The following is a 15,757-nucleotide window of genomic DNA, read 5'->3' as shown; positions in this document are numbered from 1 at the left end:
TTTTATTATATTTCTTTCCCTCAATGGTAGGCTGAATTCTAGGATGGATCCCAAAATCCCTGCCCCCTCTATAATCCCCTTCTCGTTAGTGTGTGGGAGACTTACCATTATGGTAAATCACTCATGACTATGTTAGGTTATATGGAAGGAGGGATTTCAGAGAAGTAAATAAGGTCCCTAATCAAATGACTGCATTTATCCTGGGTGGGCCTGACCTAATCAGATGGGTCCTTAAAAATGGCAGAGGGATTGTAAATCAGATTTTCCTCCTGGCCTTAAAGGAGCAAACTGCCAAGTTGTGGAGAAGGCAATTTGGCAGGGAACAGTGGGGCACCCTCCAGGATCTGAGAATGTCCCAGTTGCATCCAGCAAGAAAGCAGAGACCTCTTTCCTATGACCAGAAGGAAATAATTTCTGCCAGCAACCAGTGAGCTAGGAAGAAGAACCTATGCTTCAGATGAGAACACAGCTAAAGCAACACCTTGATTTCAGCCTTGTAAGACCCTGAAAAGAAAACCCAGATACACAGTGCCCAGGCTTCTGACCTACATAAAATGAGATAATAAATGGGTGTTGTTTAAGACACTAAGTTTTTGGTAATTTATTACACAAAATAGAAAACTAATATGGCATCTTTTCTAGTGTTCATTTTCGTTTTGTTTTTTTTTTATGCAAATTCATTGTGATATATTCACACACCATGCAATCCATTCAAAGTATACAAGCAATGGCTCACAGTGTCATCATATAGTTGTGTATTCATCACCACTATCAACTTCAGAACATTTTCATTACTCCAAAAAATTCTTAAAAATAAAAATAAAAAAGAACACCCAAAATATTCCCACACCCCTCATCACCATCCCCTCATTCTTTATATTTTTTGTCTTTATTTTATTACTAATCTGTCCATACACTGGATAAAGGAAGTGTCAGTCACAAGGTTTTCACAATCACTCGGTCACATGATAAAAGTTTTACAATTATCATCAAGAATCAAGGCTATTGCACTACAATTCAACAGTTTCAGGTACTTGCTTCTAGCTAGTCCAATACACTAGACACTAAAAAGGAATATCTATATAATGCATAGGAATAACCTCCAGAATGACCCCTCCAATTCTATTTGAAATCTCTTAGCCACTGAAACTATGTTGTTGTATTTCTTATCCCTGTTTGGTCAAGAAGGAAATCCCCATGCCACAAAGCTAGGATCAGGCTTCTAATGTTCATTTTTAAAGTAACAGAAACTCAATGCAATTTTGTTATTTCAAGGAATCATTATCCTTGTGAAATTCCAGTTTTGCATTCACTCTGACACACATTTATATGAAGAAAAGGAAAGAATACTTGGGCCCATACTGCTTAGAAGTATGTAGCATCCTAGAAGTTTAAGAAGGGGCCACAATATCTATTAGGTCAAAGACTCAATTTATGAAGGAAAAACTTAAGGAAATGAATTTTCATAAGTATTTCAAAAACTGAGGCACTGGTGTAAGGTAAAATAAAAATTAGTACAAATAGCCAGGTAATTTACATTTTTTTCAAACACATTTGAGCTCTATAGTGGCTTATAGGTAGGCAGACTGTTCAGATTCCATTGTTTTATATTTTTTCACTACTTGATTCTTCCTCATTTTAGATTATATTTCATTGCCCATGAGCTGAGGGTGAGCAATGCCAGAGAACTTTCCTAATGAATATCTTTTGAAATTTATTAGCTTCTGTGATAAAGAGTTTAGCAAAGGAGAACAAGTTAATCTTTAAAAATTCAGTTGCAGTACTTTGAATAGCATTGCAAGTTAAAAACTAAACAAAGCATAAAAAAAAAACTTAACTTTGAAACATGGTACTGTGAAGCCAAAGTCCTTTTTATAAAAGCTGCAAAATGAGAATTTTAGCTAATGAGTGAAACTTGGCAGGCCATAAATGGAAATATGTTTCATTGGCCAACATGTTTTGGAGGCATATGAATGCCTAAATACATGATGCTCAAAAGATTATTTCTGGCATAAAAGTGCATCCAAACATTTTGATCAGGAATTTGATTGCCATATGTCCATATCCTCCAACTTAAATGATGAACATTCTTCAGGTCTCTTGGGATTTCTTACCTCCCAGCAGTGTTGACTCATGTAATGTTAAGCATTGTGGCTTGCAAAATAAGTTGTTTTCTTTTATTTCATAACTACCCTCTTTATCTTGATTGTTGCAATATAAACTGTCTGGGTTTTTAGTAAGGCAATGATTTAGTAAAGCTTATTATTCAGAAAAATAGCCATGTTTAGTGCTTGGTATTGAACAGCACTTATGGATCCTACTGTCACAACACAACCATTAAACCTTCTATATATATGTTTACTTTAAGTCATAGATGTTCATTATTCATCTCAGCTCCTAGATTACAAACTTCTAAAGTGCATTATGTCAATTGCATATTTGTTTACTCCACAGGATCTTCCAAATGGAACATATTCAGAAAAAATGTGCCAAATATATTACTAAATAACATGCTAGATATTTCCATTGTTTTAATCAAAGCACTCTATTTTAATAACACTTGTAGATGTCACCAAAGGTAGAAACCTGAGTTCAGGGAGAAAATAGTTGGGCTTGGACCTTTTCTAATTCCTTAGAAGCCCTCAAGTCACTTAATTGAGAGGGAACATTTCTTTAGTATTTTTTCCAATTCATTTCACCCAGTGCTTCCATTTTATTTTCTGATACTATGAATATGTTGAACATTTGTAAATGTGTATGCATATATAATCTTGCAATATAGAAATCTTAAGAGCAGCCATTTTTTCCTCATTTGAGCTAACTTTCTACATGTGACACTCCTAGACATACTTTGTAGGAAAGTAATGGTTGCAATTAGTCATAAATGCTTATTTCAGTTGTTAGGTCTTCTGTACCTCATTTTTGCTACTCCTAACCTCCTTCCATTGTGCACATTCTATTTTATCTTTTAAGTCAAAATTTTCAGTTTGCCTTTTTTTTTTTTTAACATATATTCTTTGAATATCTGAGCTTTTGATGTAAATGCCTTGTTATAACCTGAGAACAATGAAATGAAAGGCTTTATCAAAATGGAAAATAACTGATTTATACTACAGGCAAGGTTGGCATGCCCCTAGGCAACCGCAATAGAAAGAGTTCAATCAGAAGCTCAAGTGTCATAATTGAAAATAAAGATTTTCATGTTTAATACCTCACCTACTGAAAATGGGGGAATTACTCTCCTTGCATTAGATAGCTTGAGGCCTCAATTTCATATCTGATGGTGTTTGGGGCCATTTAAGTTATATATCAAGTTAAATAGCTCTCTGGTTGTCAGACATTTATGAATAGAATGGTGAATAATCTCTGTCATTCAATTTAGTAAAGGAGACAGTGTATCTTAATAGTTTCTGTATATTCAGAGGACTTTATAGAGTTCAGCAATGACTGAATTCCAAGCACTTGGAAGATAAGATGACGGACTGGTTGAATCAGGGAATCATTAAGTTATCTGCTCACAATACATGCAGCACAATCCTGATAATGGTGTAGGGAATGACCTTGCTTCTCTCTGTGGCATACTGCCACGCCTGACATCTGGGAAGCTGTTACTGCCCAAATTCCTGAGACAAGGTTCAGCATCTTCCATCCCTTCCTGGGACTTTCCCTGAATCTGACTGCTGGGGGGACAGTAGAGAAGAACAGTAATTATGCCAATGAGGTCTGACCTGTACAAACCACCACTTTGCATACAAATTGAGTTTAGAAAACAGTATTACCGTATTACCAAAGCGAGGAAGATATACTAGCAACAGCCATCTCCTTACACTCAAAGATGCATCTGTAAATACAGAGTCTTAGCTGCTTCTATGAGAGTCATGCTCTAGACTCTAACCAAGTTGTGTCTGCAGTCTCTCCTCTGACATGCTGATAATTAAGCAAGGTATTCTCTGAAGTAAGAGGGTCTAAAGGCAACACACTGTATTCATCTATATCTATCACTCGTCTATCACTTTTCTATCTGACCTATCAAATACCTATATCACCCTTAGAAGCACGGCCTTTAAACTTGCCTTTGCTACTCCATTTCTCTCTATCAGCTACATTTTTATCTTAAAAAATTTATTTACGTGGTTTTTTCTTTAATTTTCTGGTACAGAGCTCTGACTGAAATGACACCTCCTCCAAAAAAAAAAAAATTACCATTTCCTCAAGTCAGATTTCATTTTTTCCATAGCTTTTCTAATTTTCTCCATTATAGCAGGTATTATACTATCTGTCTAGTGTTCATTACCTTATTGTCTGACTCCCAAAATAGACTTTAAGGGTCTTCACATCTGCAATCATATTTCACTCATTCTTCCTAAGCCAGTGCCTTGAAAATAGTCATGTGAAATGTATTTATAATTTGCCATTACATATTACAAAAAGTATAATTTGTAAATAATGCCTTATAAATAAATGTGTTGAATTCTTGATAAAAGGTACCTTTAAGGTTTTATACAAGTCTACTTATTTTAAGATATTGATAATTTGATGTACCTGTATTAAACAATGCTAATAATCATGAGTTCATACTACATGTCAGACACTGTGCAACATCCTTCATAGGCATTAACTTCACTAACTGCTGACAACAGGCCAGGAGGTTCAATGGGATGAGGAAGCTGAAGCTTATGGAAGGTTAAGTGACTTGTATGGAGTCAGGGGCAGAAGGGCAGGACTAGAGGTAATACTTGAATTATCAGACTTCAGCCTGGACTTTGTAACCACTACATTATGTTTCAACTGCTTGGCTTTGGTATGTAAGGTAGTCATTACTGGGCCATGTCCCTTGTGAATTTTCTTACCCTCTTGGACTTTATCATGGCTGTGATTTTTCATGACATAAGATATAAATAGAAGTGATGCTTCCCCTCCTGACGTCTGAGGAGGTGATTCTAGAGACTTCAGTCTGTCTCAGTTCCTGAGTGGTTACAGCAAGCATAGCGCTAATTCTGATCAGCGTTGTATCTCCGTCATGAATAAGAAAAATCTTTTAGCTACTGATATATTGGGGTTGTTTGTTACTGAAATTAATCTATTCTAACTAACAAGAGTTTGTTCTTCTTGCAAAATATTTTCCAAGTCTTTTTCTTCAGTTATCCAGGTTTCCTATTGAGCAGCAATCTGTTTATGCCCAGATACATGATTGAAGCATTATTTTTGCTTATACGCCATAATAGTTGGAGATGCAATTCTTAGAATAAAGTTTCAGTGAGATGTTTGAGGACTGTTTAATCAGAATCAACTGGGGAGTTTAAAAAAAAAAAAAAAGAAGGAAAAAGGCAGAGTCTTGACTCTACCCTAAATTTACCAAATCAAAATCTCTGCCAGTAGGCCCAGGGAATCCAGATTTTAACTAACATTTTATAGGATTCTTATGTACAGTAAAGTTTAGGAATTAATGCTATGGGTATTAGAAGGCAACATTTTTTCCTGTAGCGAAATCCTGAGCTCATTTTCCAACTTGTAGTATGGCAAGAGCTATTCCTGGACATCACTTTAATCTTTTTGGTAAGTGATGATCATAAGCAGAAAAAAAAAAACAAATGATAAGGCTATATCTTAAAAAATGAAATTGAGATTCATACTTTACTACCAATATGTTCCTTGTGTAAAAATACAAATGATATGTCTTCATTTTGGAGAATACGTACACAAAATATAGATGAGAAAAAAAATGAAGAAAGTTAAGAATCAACTGCAATTCCACTGTTAACATTTTGGCATGTCTTTCCAGACTCCTCTTCTTTTTCTCTTGCTATATATCTCTACTAGATCTGTAATAGCACACATACAGCATAAATGATACCATGCATTAAATACTGTTAAGTATTTTTGGAGAGATTGTCTCCTTTTATTATTGCATTTTTAAACAATATTATCATGACTATGGTAGTGAATAATATCTGAATTGTTTATATTATATTCACGGTTAGAATATACTATTAGCCTCCATGATTCTTCACTTTGAAGGCAGCTCTGCTATTCATTCATGTAACCCTAAGTTACTTAACTTCTCTTGAGCTTTTCTTTTTTAATCTGTAGATTCTGGGTAATATGAAATCCCTAACTATTCTCTTAAATCCTTGTTGTACCCCTCTAAGGTAAGTATCACCATCTATTCTCAGATGAGCAAGGGACCTTGGCATATCATATGGCCAGTAATTAAAACCATGTTCCTTGGCCCTGAAATCTTCAGACTTTCTCCCACATCTTCTGCACAAGGCTAGTTATCTTGATTTTTTTTTCCCCAAACTGCCCTCTGGTTTCAGTTGTGAGAAAATTGTTATTCTGAAACCTAAAATATCTATTATTTCCTCTCTGGATAGTATAATTGAAAGAGCACCTGCTTTGAAACCAAAAATTCCAAGGTTTCAAATATTTCTTGTACTATCCAGTATGCTCTGAGAGGCCTTGGTTACATCCCTTTCCCTGTAGAAAGGGGCTGACAAAAATAGTTTTCTTTTGCAATTTATAGATAAGGAATCCTATGGGTCCAGCACAGTGCTTTATACGTAGTAAATATGTAATGACTATTTGAGTTGAATTTCACAAGAAGCTAGAAGAAAATACTTTACTAATCTATACATTTTAATAATGTGTCCTCTAATAAGGGAATAATATTTTTATAAATATGATGATTACTTATATTGGGTGACATTGCTTTCCACTCCTTTTACTATTTTTATAGAATATTCTAGTCATTTTTAGCAAGAACCTGGTGACTTTACCAACATTTATGAGCAGGTCTCCTGTGTTTACTGTAATTGTTGTAAATTAAATTACATCTAGGGACTCAAATCTCAGGTTTTTTTATTAATCACTAAGGGTCACTGTACATGTGCAAGACAATTACAGACAAATGATTAAGTCTAATAGCTTTACTTTATTAATAAAGGACATTGATAACTGTAAAGTAATCCAAAACTTTCTTCTGTGAATAATATAGGTCATACAGATTTCTTGTTGGAAGGTAGAGCTAGTTAGAAATAGTGGTAGAGTGGCTTGATTAAAAAGCAGCAGCATGTTCTTTGCATTAAATGGTATATGGCCAAGCAAGCTACACACATATTTGACTTCCCAGACAGCCAGAGCTGGATGCAAAAGCAGCTGATTGCCTTGGGGATCTTCCTTTGGCATCTTGCCCAATTGCACTCTTTGTGGGAGGGGCAGCTAGCTTCACATGCAGAGCTTAAAAGCATCTGGGTTGCTGTTGTCCTAAGTGCTACTGCTAATAGGTTTACCATCTGCCTTTGAGAAACACAACAGTCTGGAGAACTTTGATTCTAACCATCTACACAATAGCCTCTGACAATCAAAAGCTCTCATTAAATAAGAGTCGAAAATATACCCTATCTAAACTAAGCTAACCAAGAAATAAAGAACTTGCTTTATTTTTATTTTAATTCTCTACAGGTACCAAATGGAAATACACTGATGGTAGAGCATTTATTGAGCACTCGCTGTATGCCAGTGCTAAGTGTTTCACATTTCTATGTGTAATCTGCATAGCCATCCACTTAGGTAGGCATACAATTTTTATCCTTATTTGTAAAATAAGGAAACTAATGCTTATACAATGAAAAATGTGCTCACCTTACTTGAGACATTTGAACTAAAGCAGTTAGACGCAGTTTACCATATACTGTCTCTCGGTAAATACTGCGTTTTTATTCCTTTTCTCTTGGAAATTGATATCCTGGAATGCCTTCTAATAGGATTATTTAATAAATGATACAGGTACACAGCATATGTCTATTACAATAGATTATATGGTCAGGGATAGAATGCTTAGAATATGGTTATATTGAAATTAAAGTTGCAAGTTAGATTTTTCTTTACCTCATTACAGTCTTCAGAAGATAATGTTATTCCAGGAGATATTGTACCTCTAATACTTAAAAATGCGTGTCATCAGTATGACCAAGGACTATAAATGATGTAAGCGTGCACTTCACCTTTCAAACAACTAAAGTACTTGTCACAGTGATGTGAAAATACTTAGAAAAATTAAAAGCGCTATGCCGTTTTAAAGTTTATCCTATTTGAAGGATGGCGTATTTGCTTAGCATAACGTTTATCAACACATCATTTCTATCATAGTTTTTTGTGCCATTGTTATGTCTTGCATTCATAGGGTTTGATAAAATATATACTCTCAGCAATGTGAGATGTGATAGGCATGTATAATCATATTCACACACAATACAATTATATACACTGCTCCTTTGCTTAAACATTCTTGAACTGATCTTTAAACACTCAAATGCTGATGATCTCAATGCATTAATAAGATATCTATGTTAGCTTCAAATGGTAATTTAATTCAAAGTCTCTAAACAGAAATGCATGAATACATTTTAAACTGAATTGCATATTTTAAAATAGCTCTCGGTGGACATTTCCTTCTGTTCCTTTAAAGGCAGGCACATTCCAGCTGTAAGCACTTGTAGCTGGAATGCATACTGTGACCGATACTTGCCCTGCTTTCCTTTCCCTTGGGGAAATCTACCAACCTGGTTGTAGACTGTCAGTATGAAGATAGGTAGAATGATTTATAACCAGCCTGAGGCTGTTTATACTAAAGTGCATAAAGCCAAATCACACTAGAGGGGAAAATAGAGTGGAAGGTATTGATTCATATTTTTTAGGAACAGCCCTAAAATCCATGAGCACAATCAATAGTGAGTCTATTACTCAAAATATGCAGTGTACTAATGGAGAGCAAAAAAATTAAGAGCAGTAAAATAATCTCAAATAGAGGGGGAGCGCAACATACAATGCATACAATACAAAGATAACTTGCATGAATCTGAAATTTGCAATTTAAGATTATTGTTACAGATACTTTTCTACTTATATTTGAAGACTCCAGATCCCCTACTGATAAGGTAAAGAAACAAGATAATTATTATGTGGACATATAAGGTTCTATTTGGTCAAGTCAGAGTTAAAGGAAAAGAGGAGATGTGTGGTTCAATTACACAAAGGAAGGCAGATGCATAAGCAGTGATCCATGAGAGTAGAGTGTAGTGGAAAGAACTGTGCCATGTAAGACTGTTTTCACCAATGTGGGAAGAATTCTGGGATTGGAAGACATATTGCCTTGAGGACAAATCCTGACTCAGCCACTTGGAAGTTATACATCTCTAGATAAGTTGCTTAACTTTTCTTTGCCTCTGATTTCTTAGCTGTGAAATGAGATAATGACAACAGTGTTTGGTTTGTTAAAGCTGCCAGAATTCAATATACCAGAAACAGACTGGCTTTTAACAACAGAACAATGGGGATATATTAGCTTACAAATGTACAGTTCTGAGGTCATGAAAACATCCAACTCGAGGAATTAACAGGACAATACCTGAACCCTGTAGTCCAGCTGCTGGCATCCAGGACACCCTGTCACATGGGAAGGGACATAGCTGGCATCTGCTGTCCTTAACTCCCAGTTTTGTTGCTTTGAGTTTCTGGCTTCAGTGGCTCCCTCTCTCAGCTTTTCTGGTACTTTTCTCTGTGAGTTTCTCTTAATTTCATCTTGTAGCTTCTGTATGTGTTTTTCCTCTTACAAAGACTCCACCAAAAGAATCAAGACTAACCCTGAATGAGGCAGGTCACATCTCAACTGAAATAAACTAATCAAAAGGTCACACCACAGTAAGTCTATACTGACAGGAATGGATTAAAGAACATGGCCCTGTCTGGGGTACATAACAGCTTCAAACTACAAGTTTTGTACTTTTCTTGTGAAGTTTACATAAGCGGAAAGGGAAGTATTACACACTGGTAGTATTACATCAGCACTTCTTCCTACTTTCCTCTACTTTTTGCTACTTACTGAAAATGTCTGTAAGTTCAAGGCCTCCCCTAAACTGCTCCCATCCAATTCCTCCAGCTTGATGTTCTAGAATGTTCCATTCAAAGTGATACCTTAGTCAAACTGGATAAGTGGTCTTTGACTTTCATATATTGACTTGTATACAACTACTACTTACTTTTTCACAGAAGGAAAAATGTATTTTTGGCCTAAACACCTTTCTCAAGTTAAAACCAGATTTTTGTTAGTCAGCTGACCAATTTTTGAATCATTAAAAACAGGCACTACCAGTTTCTGTTGTTCAGAATGCCTGTGTCTCTCAGTTTTTTGATCTTCCTCCCACCTTGTTTTTAATTCTAAAGGGTCTTTTTAAGCTGGATCTACAAAATATTCTCAAGGGCATGAAAGTAAGATTTCCCTCCTGCAAACTCTACTCTCCCATGTCCTAACTATATAGTAGCATATTTGTATGAGTATGTATTAAGCTTCCGTAGGAATTTTTCAAAGAAAAATGACAAATTAGAAAATGTATGGCTTAGAGGATTTGCACACAGTGGTCAAGAAGTTCTGACAAGTCAACTGGTTGGATAAGTTCACAAAGAAGGTTTTGGGCCTAATATTAAACTACCTAGATCAGTGGTCCCAAACTTAAGTGTTTCCTAGGGTAAGAAAAGTTATATAAAGGAGTGCAGTAGACCAGCATGATATAAAAGGGAGTACTGGCAACAAAGGCATAGGCTCCATCCAAGTTAATTATCTACCTACCTATCTATCTACCTACCTACCCACCCATCCAATTGTTTATGCAATTCCAGCCAGTGAAATTCTTCAAGAATCCAGTCATTTTGTGGCCTTAGGACTAGTACAAATAAAGAAGCTATGCTGTGACACACATATGCACATATAAACACTCAAATTTGCTTGCAATTAATTATTGAATATTAAAGGGAAATTTATTTTGCCTTGAGAATGATTGGCAGGATTGAATTAGAATCTGAAGTGATTTCATTTTCCATGCTCTCTCCTTTCTTTCCTCCTTCTCTTCTGTTTCCTCCTCATCATACAAGCTCCATGATCTCCCAGCAACAGGCAGGCTAGACTCGTGATGTACTCAAGATGGCATAGTCTATTACCACCAGCAGGAAGGAAAGGGTACAAAAAGGACCCTCCTGAAGGAAGAGGAATCCTCAGGATGCTCAGGCCATGTGGACATCCCACCAGGTGGGCAGGAGAGATTGTCCCCCTTCTGGGGTGGCTAACAGAGGCTTCCTAGCAATCTGGCCAGCGGAGATGCTTTCTTATCACTGTCCCTGTTGCTTAAGCTTGGTCAAACTGCTTTAAATGTTGCTGAAAAAGAATTATTTTGTAAAACTATGATGGTAATTACAATATACACCATATTATAGTATCTCTGGCAACAGTTCTTCCTTATTATAAGTAGGTCTTGTTTACATACATTTGGTTTTCAAAAACATGTTGCATATAAAGTAGAGAATTTCCAAAACTTGCTATTATTTAAAAAATGCCTATTTTCCACTTTCACACTACTGTATCTGCCAATCCCATCCTACATACGTCTTACCGCCCAGTTCATTTGTCATTTGACTACACAGATTTGTTCCATCTAATCCCAGCACACAATCACTTGCTCTTCTGTACCTGTAAACCACTAGATGTTTTTAATGCTTTATTATAGTTTGTGTCCTAATTGTTTGTGACTATGTCTTATCTTCTCTATTCCAATGCTACTTTTCAGATATATTAGACATCTTTCTTTCCCCAGATGCTCTGGGCTAAAGCAAATATGAAAGAGTAATTGTCTGTCAGGCTATTGTAAAATTGAATAGAATAGGTCAAACTAGATTAACTACAGGTTTTTTTCCTAATTTCAGGATGGTTACTTCCACGTCAATGTGAAGAGTCAATTAATGCATGTCAATCAAGTATGAAGGTCACAAAATAAACAAAGAGAAGTCAAACTCATGCATTCATTGGACCTTTAAGAACCAAGGGTAAATTTCGTGGAATGTATAAGGTTTCTTCAGTGAGCCATAGCCGTCTTCTTCTGGGTCTGTTAGCCTTCCATTCAAGTCTACAAGCATGCTTTTATTCTTAGCACACTTTGACACAGAAGCATTACAAGAATGTATTCCTTCTATGTTTATCCTAATTCATGTGATAATCTACATACCATATTCTCTTTCCCTGCCTCCTCTTATGCATGTACAACTGGAACATATTCAAGCCTTGATGTCATCTTCAGTCTTATAATTTATTAGTATACTTTGGCTTAACTGCTGAAGCTATTGAGGTACACAGGCATTTGAGGAAAAAATGTGGCGATCTCAAAAAGATTTCTTGACTTTTTTAGTATTTAAGATCTTAACAAAGGTTAATGTAGTATCAGTTCCAAAAAAGTAATTAAGATCTTAAGGAAATGGCTATAATTATAATTTCTTCAGGATGACTTCAATGCAAATTCAGCCAAGCAATTTTTCACATCTTGTGATTTAGATTAAAAATAATGCTTCTATTTAACAAAAGACGTCAATAACGGAATACAAAAAGACATGAACCAATTTAATCTGCCCCATAGGAGGCAAATGAAAGCCTCATCTCTTTTCTTTCTCCCAAGACTAATAGACTTGGAAAGTAGGTCTTGTGAGAAGCTTCACTTGCATTATTAAAATGGGCATCTAAAATTGAAAATAAAGGTTTTCTTAGAAATATTAATGTGCTAATGACTGCAATTTTAGAGCACAAATGAAAATATCTTATCGTTCCAATGCCTGTTTTCATTTTTGTATCACCTTTTAAAAAATGCCACAGTGCATTTCAAAAATATGCAAGGCAATAGCATTAAGAGAAGTAAATTGGAGAAAACGGAAAAGGAGCATCTGCTATGTGATCAGAATCTCTCATGAATACCGGTAATAGGGTGAAAAAAAAAAAAAAAAAAGAAGTTTGCTGTTGTTTATCGAGGGCATTGTCAGCCATCCTTTTTATATGCTTTTTAATCCATCCTGACAATAAATTGCTAAGTTAAGCACTATCCCGTTTTATATAGGAGAAAAACGGTGGCCAGAAGATTTTTGGTTAATTATTTGTACAAGGTCACAAACAGGTAAACTGCAGTTCAGGACCTAATCCCAGAGATCTTCAAGTAAAAGAATTTTTTTTATGAATATCAGTGCATACCAGTGCACATGAATCTTTGTCAAGATTGTTAAAGGGCAGTGAATAAGAAAGGAATATTCAGCACAATAATGTGATATCAGAACAATTTTTAAAAGATATTCAAGTATAGATTACAGTAATGCAATGAAGTTGATAAGTAGTTATTTTCCAAATACAATTTTGCCTGTTTTTCCTATGACCTAAATGTATAATATGAAAGTAAATATGACAAGATTTTTAAAATTGTTTTTCAGAAAGTGAGACTATCATCTTCACCTGTTTCCTGAAGTTGTTTAGGGGATTTTCTTGGAATGATTATTTTCATTTCAATTTTCAATAGTAATTAAAGTATTGCTGTACCCAATGGGATATGACTTGATAACACAGAGACTCTTTCACCTTCATGATTCTATGGTATATCATTACAAATCACACAATCTATAATTTTTTAAAAATCAAAAACTTAAAATATTTCACTTAATGAATCATCACTGTAAGGAAAAGTTTTCCTCATGCTGTTTTTTTATGCCTTTACTTGTTAATCATAGCTATAGTTTTTTGTTTGTTTGTTTTACAGTTTATTCCATAGTTATCCCATTAAACCTACCCTATAGGAAGCAGAACAATTAGTTAAAATATATATTGACATGATACATGCAACTGTTTTATGTCTGGGAATATTTATAAATCAGTAAGACCAATAAGTTATGTGCTGAGGGTGTGCACATGACAATGCAGGAGGCAGGCAATACAAGAAAATGAACTACTGTACAAATGGATAAATGATACAACTTACTTAGTGAAGAATTCTATTATTCAAAAGTTGAATTAGGTGAGGGCATTGAGACTGATGGAGATAATCAGTAGTGATTATTTTAGTTAAGAAAAATCTGGATAGCTTCACAGAGATGACACCATGTGTTTGGATGCCTGAATACTCTGGGGCAAGCCATATGTGGGGAAATACTAGCAAACAAAAGGCAGGTGCCACACATAAAGAAGACAAAAGTGTATCATTCCTGAAAGCCCAAAGAATAAAATAAGGAGAGATAAACATCAAAACCCTCATAAGAAGGAAAGGGGGACAAATTATTCTCATAAACTGATGGCTGGCTTTTTTATTTCCCCCATTGATTACCTACTATATTTAGGCATTAACTCAAATTCTGAACCAATGAAGACAGGGAAAAAAAAAAAAAAACTTCATAAGAAAAAAAATGCAACACAGGTAGAAAGAGTAATGAGAGAAATTAACTTGTAGATTGTATAAAAATTGTCTGGATATCCTTCTGTGCACACAGTAATTTGTCTAATGTCTTCACAACCAGGTAGATGTGGTCATGCGGTTTGACTCTGAATAATGGAATTGAGGTAGAAATGAAATGATGTATGATACTTCCAAGGCTTGTCCAGTAAACTCTTGTTCTGGATCTTCCATGCCTTTTTTTTTTTAAAGGCCTTTGAAAAGGAGATGATTCCAGGACAACCTTGGAAGTTACATGTTTTAGATGATAGGGCTAGGAGGTAAAATAAGTCTGAGTTTTTGAATCACCACCAGGAGGTGACCTGCCCAACCAGGATAACCAACTTTAGATGGTTATGTGCCATTGCGATTTGGAGGTTTATCTGTTTGAGCAGGTAGTGCTAATAGAAGTAGCCCAATTGCTAGAATCAATATGAGTAAAAAGACAACTGCAACAAAGGGAATCTGTCATTGTAGAATATACAGTACACCAGGAATTGAATACAAAATATTGTGAATGCTTTATGTCGGTAGTGGGTTATGTGCCAGCGATACAAAGATGATTGAGGCTTGATCCCTGCTTTTGTTGTGTTTATAGATTAAAAATAAAAAGTTGTAGTGTCCATATAGTACTCTCCAGATGAACTCCTGTTCAGTCTCTTTCTTGTGCATATCTCAAGTACAGAGCTATGAACAAGGTGAGTATATCTAATTCTCATTACTCTCTGTACCGGTTTGTATATATTATGTCCCCCAGAAAAAGTCATGTTCTTTGATGCAGTCTTGTTGGGGGAGATGTATTAGTGTTGATTAAGTTGGAACCTTCAGATTAGGTTGTTTCCATGGAGATGTGACCCACCCAACCATAGGTGATAACTCTGATTAGATAATTTCCATGGAGGCGTGGCCCCATCCATTCAGCGTGGGCCTTGATTAGTTTACTAGAGCCCTATATAAGTGCTCAGACAGGAGGAGCTTGCTCCTGCAACTTACAGAGACATTTTGAAGATGGCTGTTGAAAGCAGAGTTTTGCTGATGCTCTGCAGGTACTAGCCCAGAGTTTGCCTCAAGAAGCTGACAAGCAGACATTTTGGAGAACGCCATTTTGAAATTACAACCTGGGAGCAACAGACGCCAGCCACGTGCCTTCTCAGCTAACAGAGGTTTTCGGATGCCATCGGACATCCTTCAGTGAAGGTACCCTGTTGTTGATGCCTTATCTTGGACACTTTATGGCCTTAAGATTGTAACTTTGTAACCAAATAAACCCCCTTTTATAAAAGCCAATCCATTTCTGGTGTTTTGAAAAATGACAGCATTAGCAAACTGGAACACTGTCATTAACATTGAATATTCTAACTATTTTCTTTGCTCAGATTTCAGGAATCTGGAACTTTGCCTTTAAAATATGAAATTCCCAGAATACATGCCTGGGAAAGCAACTGTAAATAACTTAGCTGCTGGAATGAAATACTCAA

General features: G+C 35.6%; 1 long non-coding RNA gene across 3 annotated transcripts in view; it reads left to right on the top strand.

Annotated features, from left to right (window-relative positions):
* Positions 1-15,381, top strand: part of LOC119542446 — a 30,508-nt gene extending 15,127 nt beyond the window's left edge. The window contains exons 1-3 of one of the 3 annotated variants that reach the window (XR_005218477.1): positions 7,507-7,569; positions 10,927-11,080; positions 11,752-15,130. This is a non-coding gene — a long non-coding RNA (uncharacterized LOC119542446). Of the gene's footprint in view, positions 1-7,506; positions 7,570-10,131; positions 11,081-11,751; positions 15,131-15,325 lie in introns of those variants that run through there. The other 2 variants (XR_005218478.1, XR_005218476.1) reach the window with 2 other exon arrangements.
* The last annotated feature ends 376 nt before the right edge of the window (positions 15,382-15,757 follow it).

Source organism: Choloepus didactylus, chromosome 8 (assembly GCF_015220235.1).
Source record: "Choloepus didactylus isolate mChoDid1 chromosome 8, mChoDid1.pri, whole genome shotgun sequence".
NCBI classification, from domain to species: domain Eukaryota; kingdom Metazoa; phylum Chordata; class Mammalia; order Pilosa; family Megalonychidae; genus Choloepus; species Choloepus didactylus.
This window is presented reverse-complemented; position numbering and strand designations above follow the sequence as displayed.